The 14,113-nt window shown below is 39.7% G+C and overlaps 1 long non-coding RNA gene across 1 annotated transcript in view; it reads right to left on the bottom strand.

The window, feature by feature from the left end:
- The window catches only part of LOC142060914 (uncharacterized), a 103,394-nt gene that overhangs the window by 37,711 nt on the left and 51,570 nt on the right, over positions 1–14,113 (bottom strand). Inside the window, exons 2-4 of the long non-coding RNA XR_012661980.1 lie at positions 9,246–9,344; positions 7,652–7,795; positions 4,055–4,160 (exon numbers count right to left, since the gene is read on the bottom strand). This is a non-coding gene — a long non-coding RNA (uncharacterized LOC142060914). The remainder of the gene's footprint in view (positions 1–4,054; positions 4,161–7,651; positions 7,796–9,245; positions 9,345–14,113) is intronic.

Raw genomic sequence — 14,113 nt, 5'->3', positions numbered from 1 at the left:
CAAAACACCGGAGCAATCAAAATCAGTTATCTGAGTTCTAAGATACTACTAGGCCATCCCTCTCAGTAAGGCCTTCCATATGTGAAGGGCATCTATTGTCACTAATTGTGTTAATTCTGTTTACTGTTTGTTAGATCTCTGGGCTGAATCAGGATTCCTTTGCTTTTTGTGCTGTTTTAGCACATACAACAACACGTCACAAATTTTAACAAACCAGACAAATTTTTCCCCATTTTACAAAATAAGGAGAACAGAAAGCCCAAGAGAAATCCCGCCTCACCTTGGCAGTTCCCGTGAAAGAGGCAGAAGGAGACAGACATCGGTGGCAAGTTAACGTTATTGCAATCGCAATTCAAGAGGCACGATTACAATTCTTTAAAGCATTGTTAGGCCATCATGAAAGAGAGGTGGCATCTAGTTTAATATTCATTAAATTAACAGGAAAGAGTCTCAGAAACTTCAGTTCAGGCTCACAGAAGTCCTGCTGATGGCACTCCCCTTGGTACATCTTCTCCCTACTGCTTTGCTTCCCTTCGAATAGCCCATTTGTAACACGCTCTTTCACAAATTATCTATATCCTCATTGGACCTCTGCAAGGCTGACAATCAAATCTGTTCTTGGCCGCTTCAGCTACAGCCTCTGGAGCTTCAGATTGCTGAATAACTCTCAACGCATCTGGAAAACCATTGAAGATCAATCCCCTTAGCTTATCGCAAGCATATCAGGAGTTACTTATTCTTAAAGTCTGTAAAGCTAATGGTTTTCTCGGACACACAGCTAGTCCCTACCGTGCCTGCAGGAATTGAGTTGTATGTTGGTCATTCTCTACAGTTGGCCCTTTCATAAATAGTTATGAGAAAATCCAAGTCGCTCTATGTGGAATGTAAGTGAGGCCAGGCGGGTTGTTAAGAAGTAGGACTGCCAAATGCAGTTGGAAGAGAAACTTATATCTTCATTAAAACATATTTTCAGCTTTCATTTCTAACTCAGTCATGTGTTTAAGGAGCCTTTGACTGATTCTCCCTTCCACTGAGAGCGGACAAAACTAGCAAACAACTTTCATAAGTTGCTTATATCCTCACAGATTTTTAATTGAAATGCAACTCCCACAGCACCTCATTAGTTCATTGAATGTTGTATTAGTTTAATTTACTGAAGGTTTTTTTTTTGCACCTGCCTCACACATTTACCCCATTAAGCATGAACAGATTATCAGATAACTGCTCAATTAAACTAAACTATTGTTCAAATCGAATGTTTCATTATATTAACAAGGTAGAAAGCTACTTGGCATGTATTAGCAAACATGGCTTGCTTCACTGAAACATATTTTCAGATTAAACTGTGACACAGACACTTCAGCCTGCTAAAGACAATGGAAAAAAACTCCAATCAACTCCAACGGCCTTTGGACAAACTTTGAAATTAAGTAATATTTCTTTAAGATTACTTCTCTAAAGGAGCTTATTAAAGAACAGATTCATTTTCATCTGGTAACCTCTGTCTTTGCTGGTTTCCTATACGCAAAGCCTTATAGATGCAACCAAAATTCAAAGCAAAACTCATCAAAACTGAAGAGTTCTGCCCTGTTTCATTCCTTGGGTTTTGTTTGAAACTCAGCACCACTTTGTAGACTTTAATGAACCTTTTGGTTCAAAGGCAAACTCGGGCTGACTCATATGTTACGTGCTTCTCCGACAGAGCTATTCTTGGCAACAAAAGAAACTCATTTTTCTGCAGAAAAGTGAGAAAGTGGTAGGGAGTACAATTTAAAGTCTGGTAGATTTTTTTATTCTCCGATGGTTAAATTCTGTCACCCTCGTTCACACTTTACAGTGGCTTAATTTGAACTTAGCCAAGTGATTCAATTGGGAAGCATTTGCAAATAAAATATTATTCTGTACAATTACTGTACTGCAGCAGGGTCAGGAAGCCTTATCATAAAGAGCTTCCTCATACACTAATTCCAGTCCTATGGTTTTAAAAAAGACAATAGCTGAACAAAGAGATCAGAGGTATGCACATAGCCGTTGCACAACACGCACCCTCACTCCACTCCTCTTCCATGCCACTAAGCTCGCCCACCCAGCAACAATTCAGCCAGACGTCATATAGTAATGTTACGGCTGAGTCAGAGCAAAAGCAGACAGTGCTGTTCAGCATGATGGGTAGCTAACTTGGCACATTGGATCCCAACTTTCTGTAGATCTTGGAAGGAAATCCGTCCCTGTGAGCGTTATTTTCTCAGTGCCGCCTCACTCCTGGTTGGGCTACAAGGCTGGATGATATTTAATCACCATCTAATAGCACATACTAAACCTTGGACCCTCATTACACACTCTCTCTTAGGCTGACATGGTTTAATCAGCTGTCTTGTTTTAAAAGGTACTTCACTAAATCAGTGCAAAAAATCCTGTGTAGCCTATTACAGTTTCATGAAGTGCCATACAGCAATTATGAAACAGGTACACCTTCTTCACTGATTATCCCATATAACTTAGCACTTGCAGGGGATGCCAGATAAAAGGAACTAGAGTAACCCACCTCATTGAGGCTTCATTTAATATCTCAACAAAGCAAACCTGCACCCCAGGCTTTTACTTTTCAGATACTCATTCGACCCAACACAAACCATAGCAGTGTAGAAGCAGATACACTGGTTAATGAGCCCACTCTAAAGAGAAGAAAAAAGAAAAAATTTTAAAAATCTTTGTTTTGATAAAGCAAACAAAAAAAATCAGTATCTCAAATATTTTGCCAAATCTGATGTAAAATAGACATAAACCCTTCATCCAACATCATGCACCAAATATGACTGTTCTTAGAAAAAACAAAGAAGAATTCACTAGTCTGTAGAAAGGACCCTTCTTCAGCTGCCGTTACCACTGGTGCAGCGCTTTCTCTCACATTATTTGTTCTTGTTGCCAGGTGACTGGCATTACCAGCTTGCTTGCAGCAAGAGATTTAAGATCCTCTTGATTTAACAGTTTTGCTGGATTGCTGAAAATTAATTACTAGAATTGCCATGTAAATTAAATGTATCAAAACAGAACTTTGCCAGTAAAATGAAAGAGAAACTGTAAAGTACTGTACTGCTGTAGTTAAGTAAAAGGAATAAGGTCTGAATAGCTGTTACTATCTTTCTCTTGGTGAAACAAAAAATAAATCCAGATTATTATCAACGGAAAGCGTCCCATTAAAGATAAGGAGGCTATCAGCACAGACAAAATTAGCAGGATTTGTCTCCCAAACGACAGGCTGATTAAACAGCTTTCCCTTGAGGGACAGCAGCTTAGAATTTTATCTACCTATCAGCAGACCTATGAACGGGTGTGACTAGTTAGCCAGTTGATATAATCGAATATGGTGATCTACTAGTTATGAAAAAACCTCTCCTCTGCACTAACAGAACAAAACCTACAAAGCACTTCCTCGTTCAAGCATCATGACAAGAGCTTAGTCAAGGGGAGACTCTAATGCAGGCACATATCTGTTCTTGTCCATAGATCTGCAACAATTCAAGTGCCTTTGAGGTTACAGACACGTGTGGCAGCTTGAGGAGCTGTCCCCAAGGTAACGGCTTCACAAAACCTCTGTGGCTGAATACATTTGGTTAATGTACTGCCAGTCCAAAATTATTACACAATCATTGCAGATTTTCCTTAGCCTCTGATGATCCATGAGCATACCTGAAGGCAGGTAATTAAGAATCTAAATTAGATTTTTTATTTCTGGCAGTTAATTTCAGTCCAAGTTGATCGAGAATGTGTTGCAGAGCTAAAAATAAAAAAAAATAATAAAATAAACAGTCCTTGTGAGTGAGCTAGCAGAAACCCCTAAACAAATTTGAGAATGATGTTGTGTTAACTCTGTTACAGCTGCTAAAAAAACAAAGAAGAAAAAAAATCAGATTTAGCATTAGCAATGCTAAAAATGCAATTATTACGCACAAATATGTGTCTGTTCACATTACTGTTCTTCCCCTTAGCCTTCCTCTTTATTAATCTACCTCTTCTTGTCGTTTTTACACTGGCAAGTCTCCAAGTCACTTACCACATGTTTGTCCAGAATATGAGCGAAGACTGGATCTGTCTGTCATCTCCCAGTAATGCAATGCAGACAGTAGAAGTAACAAGGAATAAAATTCCATCACGAGCGACTGCAGTACACAATTAGAGATATGGAAACAAAAGTTACTCAGTGTAACACAGCTGACACAGAAACCACTGGTGAATGTTATTGCCGGAGATGTGTTTTGTATTTAAAGAGAATAACCCTGAGGTTTTCCCCTGCCATTCAAAGAAAGATGATGCTTTAACCCTGATAATATTAAGAATTAATTCAGCCAAAGCTCTGAAACAAGCATATAACTTAAAAAAAGCGCTTCTTTTTAAATATGCAATAAATTATTGCAGATCACTAAAGAGAATAAGATTGAAATTCATGTACCCAACATACATTCAAATAGTGATAGAAAATCATTAATGCAGAATCCTCCTACTTAAGTCATTCTTTTTTACCTAGAAATGATATTTTGTCTTTGAACCCTGAATATTCCCACTGACTTAGTCAGTGGTTCTTGTGGGAAACAAAGGATGAAGCTCTGGCTGAGGGCCCTCCAGATTTAGAAAGAATGAAAACAGAAGAAATGGAATTTATCATTTTAAAGCTGAAGATACGTGACAGTCTTACAGTCTGGTCTTTGCAAAAAGAAACAGAAAATTTTAAAGTGATAATGACCAAGGAGAGCTTGCAACCTTTCACCCCGTGCTGCAGTTCATCTGGTGTCAGAAGAACAACAGGATATAGGGACCCAGACCCCAGTTTCTACAGCTCAAAGAAAGAAGAACCTTGACTTCGCTGCAGTCAAACAGAGACGTGAATGTGCAAGCAGTTTCCTCCTGGAGTAAGGAACTAATGCCATGAAAAGCTGAAATCCAGACTCTATCAGATTGATACAATGGAAATACGACAGTAACCATAATACACGGCTTTTGATGAAAACCAGGAGTTTATCCATTGAGTACTTCCTTCAGGGTTCACTCACATAGCTCCTGTACTGTTTTTGTGGTCTGACGTCCATTATATTTTAGGGATTTAGGTCTCAAAATGCTTTTTTTCAGCCTACAGTGCAAAGGCTGCCTCTAGAATCAGGCCACTGACAGACAAGACCAGAGAAACTCCCAAATACAAAACTATCTCAGTTTCATACTTGCATATAAATAACTTAATTCTCAAGTCTTGGGTCATTTGGAGGTACATGTGGTGAAATATAATCTGTTAACTGCTGATTAATTTTTACTGTTTTTTTAAATCAGAGCATTTGAGCCTTAGCATAAAGTTTTTAATGTCAATGGATCCTGGCAATTTTTTTCAAACCATTTAAGAAAGCAAGCTGTTCTACAGGTTATTAAGCATGTCAGCATCCCAAACTCTCCATTTACATGCATTTTATTAAAAAGAACAGTGTCAGCACCTGTGGATCCTCAACTCAGATCTTGTGGAGCTTTCAGAAACAGTGAACGAAGGTCTGTGACTGTGCCGATTGGGCCAAATCGGGGTAAATCTTTCACACTGTAACACCAAACTCCCAGGGGAGTTTGGTTATCAGCTTCAGAAAGAGCAGCATGAGGCATTTGGATAGGTCTCACATGCAAGTTGTGCAGCAGAAGGCCCGGGCTTACCATGGTAGCCTTACAGCTATAAAATAACTTACCACATGCGTGATGTGCTACGTACAAGGTCAAGATAATCCAGTCACCACAACTGCATTTCTGTGCACTAAAGCACAGAGACACAGTGTGAAAGATAGTAGGGACAACTCACTGTTTTCCTTTTTTCTTCAGTATCTAGTTTCACGAAGCTGGGAATCCTAATAACAAACTTAACTAATGAAAGAACTATTTTGAAATTCAGTGAACAGAAAAGTGTGAAAGACAAGTGCTAGTTTCAAATGTTTACAGTTTCTTTGGAGAATACTTTCTCCCTCCCACTGTCTTAAGAATATGTGTATGTCCAACTCCCACGGACAAATACTGCGTGAGGTTCAGAATCTTCATGATGAGACAAAGATATTTTTGTGTGTTTTCTTAAAAGAATGTTCCTTTCTAACACCTAGACTTCCACTACCTTGTCAGTTCCTCTATATGCTGTCAGGGAGAAGAAAATGGTACACAGAGGAAAAGGGTGGTGGCAAATGGCAAAAAGGCAGGATCACCACAAAAAAAGTCAGCTGCATGGGACTAGGAACCTCATGAAGATGATCAGAGTCAAGAGAAGAAACAGAGAGCAATTAAATTAACACCACATATTTATATTACAGAATGCTAGCCAGGACCTGTGTTTTGTACCACCTACAATTATAGAGATGGCAGGAGGAGATCACACTCCGCTTTGGTCTGCACGAGATACACAACTGGCCCAGACAGATGGAAACTCTTGCAAGCAGAAGGAAGAGCAGACATTATATTGCTGCCACTGAGATATAAAAGGCAATGCCTGTTCCTTCTTTCTTCATACTTTTCTATCATCTCTTCCCAGCTGGAATCAGAAAACGAAGGGCCACATTCCCTGGAGATTGAATGCCTCTGTCCATTTTAGTGCTTTCTAGTGTGCGACTCATCGTTACTACTGAGGCCTTTCCAGAGACACATCTGGGCCAAAGCAGGTAGTAGCAAACAACTTGTAAGAAAGCTGGAGCTTCTCACAAGTTTTCCAGCCCAGTCTGGCAGATGCAAGTGTTTCTGATAATCATCAAAACAGCTGCATGCTTTCTGAAGCTTATCTGAGCCAAACAGAACGTCAGGCCCGTCCGAGGCTTGTCCTGCATTGGTTTGAATAGGCTTCAGACAGTCATTGTATTGTATTTTGAAAGTGATTTTCTTTGTTGTGCTCAGAGCAGTAGCCAACGGAATAAGGAGACTGCACTTCTGTGCCATATCACCCATGCTCATATGTTTGCTTTTTCAGCCTCTGCTGTTTCATCCTCTGCAATGCATTCTATACAGATACAGAAATTAGATGTGACGCTGGAGAATATATTCAAATGAAACAGAGGCTACTAGAAAAAAAAAATTATTAAAAGAGTACCAGGGATGGGATTTCTCTGCTAAAGGCTAAATAATGTTAATTTCCTAGAAACTGATCCAACCTTTATACTCGGTGGCTCAGCACTGCAGGCAGCACATCTGTTTGCTGTGTGAAGGTCCTGGGTTTGGGAAAGACTTGGCATTCTTCCTTGTGTGGTCAGCAGGGTGTCTAGAAACTGATGCTTCGCTTGATGTGGCAAACTACAGGGTTCCAAGAATAATGATGTCTGAAACATTATCCAGAGAATAAACAAATAAATTTATCCCTTCTTTCCCCTTGTGACAAAGCCTAACTTGTAAGATTTAGGGTGGCTCTTTTATTATTTATAGATTTTAGCCTGGTATTTTATCAGGGAATAAGATATATGAGTGTGTGTACAACTTTGTCTTTCTTGCACCAAAGAGCTTTTAAGCCTGTCCATCAAGTTTCAATCAAATTTGTTGGGGGAAAGGTCTCAAAGATACAAAATTCCTGCAAGCTTTATGAAAAGAGGAAGCGCACAGAGAACAGAGAGGTTATATAGGTTATCTGCAGAGAAAAAGGCTGCACTGTGAGCCAGACCTTTATTGGACACTAGGTCATCCACTCTTAAGGCTTCTCTTGTCTCCATTGAGAGGCAAACCTTGACAGTGCCATTTAAAGCACCCCAAGAACTTGCTGCAAGTGGGCTCTGATGTCTGATCAGGGGTGTGGCCGCAAAGCAACCTTTAAAAGAAAAAAAATAAGCCTTTTAGACCAATGAACCATAGACCCAAATACATGGGAAAGCAGGCTTCACTAAGTCCTCTGCCCATAGGGCTACCTATTAAGGTTATTTGGACCAAACTTTTGCAAAGAGTAATTTGAGCAATAAAGTGTGAAACGTTGGCTCTCAGCATCTGCCAGCACATCACTTCCCAGAGATTCTTCTCTCTTCCTGTCTATTTAGCAAAAACAGCATTGAAGTGACTGCTCTGATGGATTGACAAGTGGATGAATTCCCATTTCTGAAACGGATCGTGTCTTGGACAAAGTTTTGATTTCATGTACCTTCACTAGACACATGAAAGCCACCAGTCCCTCATAAGCTCTCTTAGACGCTGCCCAGTGAAGCTCTGGTTGATCTTTCATTACGTCAGTTCTGTCCTACAGCTATACTCTTGCTCCATCTCAAGGTATAAGTATTGAAAGAATTATACAAAAGCATCAGTTCAACAAAACAAAGGATGAATTTTCACTGCAAAAGCTGGTAGTATGCAGTTGGCAGCAGCCAACAGTAACCAGCAGCATGTAGCATAACTAGGTGTTGCTCATAGCCCTGGACCTTGGGTGTTCTGGCCATATGTTGTAGCTTACACTATAGGGATAGGTAAGACTCATAGGATTCAACCCCACTAGTAACCTTGCCCTATTCTCTCTGTTGTCTATTCCTGCTTGAACCCAATCTTCTTTATTCCCTGCCTCATACAAAACAATCTGTTAGCCACACTAGAGAAACATCTGATATTTCTTGGAGCAAACTACTCTGTGACACATAGCCAGAAAGCAGCAGAGCAGCATCAAACCCACTGATTTTAGCTAGCAAGCTGAAAAAAAAACCACCTTTTTGCCTTTTCCCAAAAATACCTTTTTGGCATGCCTGTCCTCACTCTTAAATCAGCCCTTCTAAAGGAGTAATAGGAATATGGCCTTAGAGTCTACGAAGCAGAGCACGGACCCATGCAAAGGCTGGTAGACTATTTTGAAATCCCTCCGAGCAGGGCAGACCAGCTGCCTTGAGCACAGAAACCTCAATCAACTAGGTTTCTCTTGAAATTAAGCCAAATAATAACACATGACACAGCAGCCTCTCCTCAGTTTTTATCAGTGCCAAAAATAAATGAAAGGGATAGAGAAGTTACATAATGGCAACTGAAAATGGATATTTCTCTTTATCCATGTTCCCCATTAACGTGGGAAGCTGGAGTCATAAGGCTCAGAGGGCAAAGCTACAATTCCTCGTGCGCCTTTAGCAAATGCACTTGGAAGAATAAATATAGCAGGGAAAAATGATTGCCCAGTCTGGAGCGTGGGTAGATCCTACTCTCTCTGCTCAGCAGGATGACTGCTGAAACTTGGATAGAAGCCCTGATCAGCTGAAGGAAGCCAACTGTCGCGATCACTGACCCGCACTCACTTTAAGAGCTGGCACAAAATCCAGGCCTCACTCCATTCAAGGTTTGTTCTCCTCCAGTTGAGAGATGGGTTGTCAGCGTAGAAGGGAAGGCATGTGCATCTTGGAAGAAAGCAAATTTCTGTTATTGCAAGAGCCCAGAAGGCTGGGAAGCAGAAGGCTAGATGAAGTTCAGACAGCAGCCAGCCAGCATCCTTATTGCTATCCACCACCACATTACAGAGTTACATTGGATCACATGGAAGAATTGGAGACTGAAAACTTGAGATAAGATTGGAGAGGGAATGAGTAGCAGTATCCTTGAGAAGTCTGACTGTATAGCTATATGTTGCATACTATATATACTGGCATCCCTGGTATCTTCTATCGATAAGTGGTTACAAGAACAGTGACAATCTTATCTGTAAAAGGCACAGGACTTGCCAACTGTCAGTAAGTGCTACTATTCCTCCTCTTACCAGGTATCAAGCTGCCAGCAGGCAGCTATTTGATTGTGGTCACTATTTACATGAGAAATGTATGAAATGGAGGCCAGGATGTAACAGGCTTTTCAGTTCACTATCCATTCCTAAAGCCCAGCCAATGAAAAACAATCTTATTTTTATGCTACCCTGACATCCAGTTCTCTAACATGGTGCATGCATTACTCTAGCAAGAAGCTGATAGGAAATTTGTACACCAGTGCATGAAATGAAAATGAGACAACGCTGAAATTCATCCAGCAAAACAAAAGTCAACTCAAGGGCTCGTTGGATACCTGTGAAGATGGTTTTGGTGCCTTGACTCACAGGGAAATACATATCCCATGTAATTACAACCTGCACAAGTGAGTCCATGCCTGTCAGCCCCAAAGTATCACCATCGCTAGATTCTCCACCTCTTAGAAGAGACGAAAGGTTCACTTGGATTACGACCTACCTGGAGCAGTGGCTGTTGTGTTGAAAGTTTATATAACACGAGCTGCTATGAAGCACATAGTTAGTTTTAAGGTATTAAATTTGGGTATTTTTATGTGACTACTAAAGCAAAACCATCCTCGGTGTCTCTTTGGTGATAATTGCTATTGCCACTGAGAACACTAGGATTAGAGATCATAAGTAGATGAAAGGAAATTGTAAAGTCTTGCCAGAAGCTTTTGAAACCCTGCAAGGACTTGCTAGGTAACTGCTGCTGGCCGTACAGGGGATAAAAATTGCTCTTCAGAACTGAAATGGGCTCTTCAGCAAAGAGGCACTGGAGGAGAGCTCAAGTAGTATTCATATCAACAATTAACATCAGGTGTGCTACGTACAAATGGAGCCTGCAGAAGAGTTTGTTGGCATGAAAGAAAAGTTCATGCCAATAATGAATCATTTATTTGTTGTGCTTTTTAAATTCTATCACATTAATTTTCATAATGTGTTAAGTGTGCTTTGACTTTTCACTTCTAATTAGTTCTGTTTGTGGTCATCTGAAGAGTCAGGGTTATCAAAAGTGGTTTTAGAAAGGGTCATGTTCAGAAATAAAATTACAAAAAGTTTTGGAGACTGATAGGATTAACCACCTCTGTACCACCACCCCACAGCAATTTATCCATCTTCATGTCTTCTCCTGGCTCCTGAAATACATGAAACACAGCCTAGAATTGCATTTTAGCAGCAGGTTGGAGTAATAGATGCTACAAGGAATAGTGACATTCCTGATGCGTAATGTGCTGTGCACCACAGGGAGTTGAAATCTCACTTTGTATGCCTTATGGCAAGCCATAAATTCCTGATTTTATGTGCTGATGTAAAAACCTGTTTAACAAATCCATTGGAGCAGACTGCCTGGATCAATGTTACGACAGGCACATAGAATCCCAATGGCATTCCTATGAGAAAAGATCTGAACATCCCCATTCAGAGGTATATTTTAATTTAATATGTTCGTAAGAACACATGTTAGAACGAAGGAATTTCTGTTTCCATCTGCAGTGACTCAGTATTGTTGTAGCCATACAGAAGCTGAAGTTCAGCTCTAAAAGGGCATAACTCTTTCCATCACAGCTGCCCTGAACATAGTTTGTGGGCAGCTAGTGACATGTAACAGTACTCTCCTCAAACTCATAACGTTCTATATAGTTAATGTTATTTTTTGTGTTTGTGTTGCCAGATGACAACATATTTTTAAGAGTGTAATTCATCACTGTTCTTGGATGCTCAGAGAGACAAGGAGGAAATATAGATGAAATATATTGATAGTTTTGAGACAACTAAGCAGGAATCATCCTGAATCATAACTAAGTAGTGCACTAGAATTTTACCATCAAATGTACAAAGAAATACTAGGAAAAAAATTTCACTATGAATTTAAATGTACACATCACTGCATGCACCAAAGAGGGTCTTTGATGTCATGGCCCCCAGAAAGATAAGGAAAACACGAGGAATGGACATGCAATGACAGCTATACATACTGAATACGTATGTTACTGTATCACTTGGTGGAGCATATTATTACAATGTAGTTAGCTACAGCCCAAGTATACCGGCCTCATACCATAAATTTTACAATTGCTTTGTGTGCACAAACTTTAACTGACAGCTGATAATATAAAGCACTCAAGGATATTGCAAAAATCATCAGCTTTGAGATAGTCAGAGGAAATGTACACAGTATTAATTATTAATCACTCAACAACCAGCCCACAGAAACATGTAACTTACATAAGAACAAAAAACCTACTCAAATTAGCTCAGTAGTACAGTGGTTGTAGAACAGTGATGGGAGTTGCAGGACAGTCCCACATGTAGGCAGAGAGCCTGTGAATTAAACACATTTGCCTTTTTGCAGTGGCTGCAATGAAAAAAGAAAAAAAGTATGATCTTTATCTGAGTGCTCAACATTTCTCAGCTTAGAAAAATCTTGAAATCCCTGGTTTTATGGTGGATTTAGCGCTCAGGAAAGAGGCTTGAGGAGAACTTTCATCTTTGTTGCAAATCCTACAAAGATGTGACCTTGCCATTTATAAAGCCACAAAGCACATTAGAAGGAGAACTACCAATCTTGTAGAAGAGGCTATGAACGTGTAATGGAACAAGCTTCACAAAGGTTAGAGTGCGTGAGGTAAGAGTATTTCCTTAGAATAAATCATCTTGACCAAAAGCAATGCAGACTTAAAAAGGCATAACTTTTCTCGACCATATGAAAGCCAGGTAGGCTTTTCTACCTAAGACAGCATGCACATTATTCAAACAACTTTCAGACATATTCCATTTACTGCCAGGAGATTATCCATCTAAGCAAGCAGTTTCTTGTTTCAGATGTCATTTGGTTCAGCACATAAAACATTAAGTGAGGCCAAGACTCAACATAGAAATTAATGTACAATCCAGGGATAATCGTGTGCTGATGGCTTGTAATGAAATCTGTTGCTAATAGAGAATATTGGTATTGTCAATGAAAAAATGCTCTCCCCAACACCATTTAACCATTCTCCCCAACACCAGCAGAGCTTGTCCTTTGCCTGACAAGAATTAAAGTCTTAAATTAATCGTCACAACATTAATCCAACTCTTTGCCCAATTACACTGTTGCTTGAATCATTAGGGTTCTGATGAACTGGAGAACTGCACTGTGGACGCCCAAAATTCCCCAACTGCAGGTTTTCAAACACTCCAACAGGAGAGGAAAAAGACATAAAATAATTATGTAATGCAGTAACACGGTGCATTGCAGTCGGGAAGCTTTTAGCCAGCAGATGTTTTTCAGAAACAAGGATAAATAGCTGCAATACACCAATTTCTCTCCTGCTTTGCTGTCTTCAGGTACAGAAGAATCCACATGTGCAGCTTGCTAAACCATACCTGCCAATCTACCAAGTAGAACAACCAACTTCCATTGCTTTTCTTTTCTGCTAATGTATTCCCATTTCCCTTGCAAAGCAATTTATTCAGCATGAACAATTTGTAATAATATACGTGTTCTGTGCTATATAAGCCTTTTCGTATGTAATTAATATTTTATTAAATTTTTAACATTAAATTACTTTTCTTATGAAATAAAAGAATTATATTTTCCAGTTCATGGATGCAGATCTACATATAAATAATGTAAGCAATGTTAAAATATCAACAGATATTGGTTTACTACAAAATAAATTACTTACTTCCCTAGAGAATGTTTAAGCTCAATTATTGCTCATGGAAAGCATACACCACTAACAAGCAAGCCAAGAACAATTTCCGTTCCAAACAGCCAAACTAGAGCAAACATGTCTTGATAACTGAACTGTACTATATGCTCCATAACTTCACCCCAATCCTGCTCCTAGGAATAGAGAATTCTCAAAGCTGTTCAGCTCCTTCATTTAAACTATTTCTATGTTGCCCAAGAGGAAGATGGGTACCTTAGTAAGTATTCAAGTGAATGCTGCAAATCTTGTATTTATAGTTGTTGAAAGACCTTACAAACATCACAGTTGGCTTGGACCCTGACTTCTTGACTGCAAGATTTCATAGGTTCCTGTAACATGATTGGAGGTGCTTCAAAACTCAAATATGGGCAGGATAAGGTCTTGTTCCACTGACATCTATTGCATTCACCTCTCCACATAGTGTGGTAGAAGCAGCAGATAATTTTTTAACAACTACCTTACAGTTAAATCACTCATCACCTCTCAAAAAAGGGAAACAGGGTTCTACACCTTCCTTACCCAAAATGACACTGACTCCACCAGACCTACAGCCTAGAAGACTTCTGTACCATTTGACTAATAGGCTGTTTCCATCTTTTTCTGATGTTAGAAATGGAGGAAGTGGTGCAAAATCTGATCAGTATGTTGGAGTGTCTCACACACCCAAAGCTAAGAAAAAGCTCTGACACTGTAGCGTTAGGTCCAGCTGACCAAC

Source organism: Phalacrocorax aristotelis, chromosome 8 (assembly GCF_949628215.1).
Source record: "Phalacrocorax aristotelis chromosome 8, bGulAri2.1, whole genome shotgun sequence".
NCBI lineage: Eukaryota > Metazoa > Chordata > Aves > Suliformes > Phalacrocoracidae > Phalacrocorax > Phalacrocorax aristotelis.
Note: the sequence above shows the minus strand (reverse complement) of the source record. Positions and strands in the feature narration are given on the sequence as shown.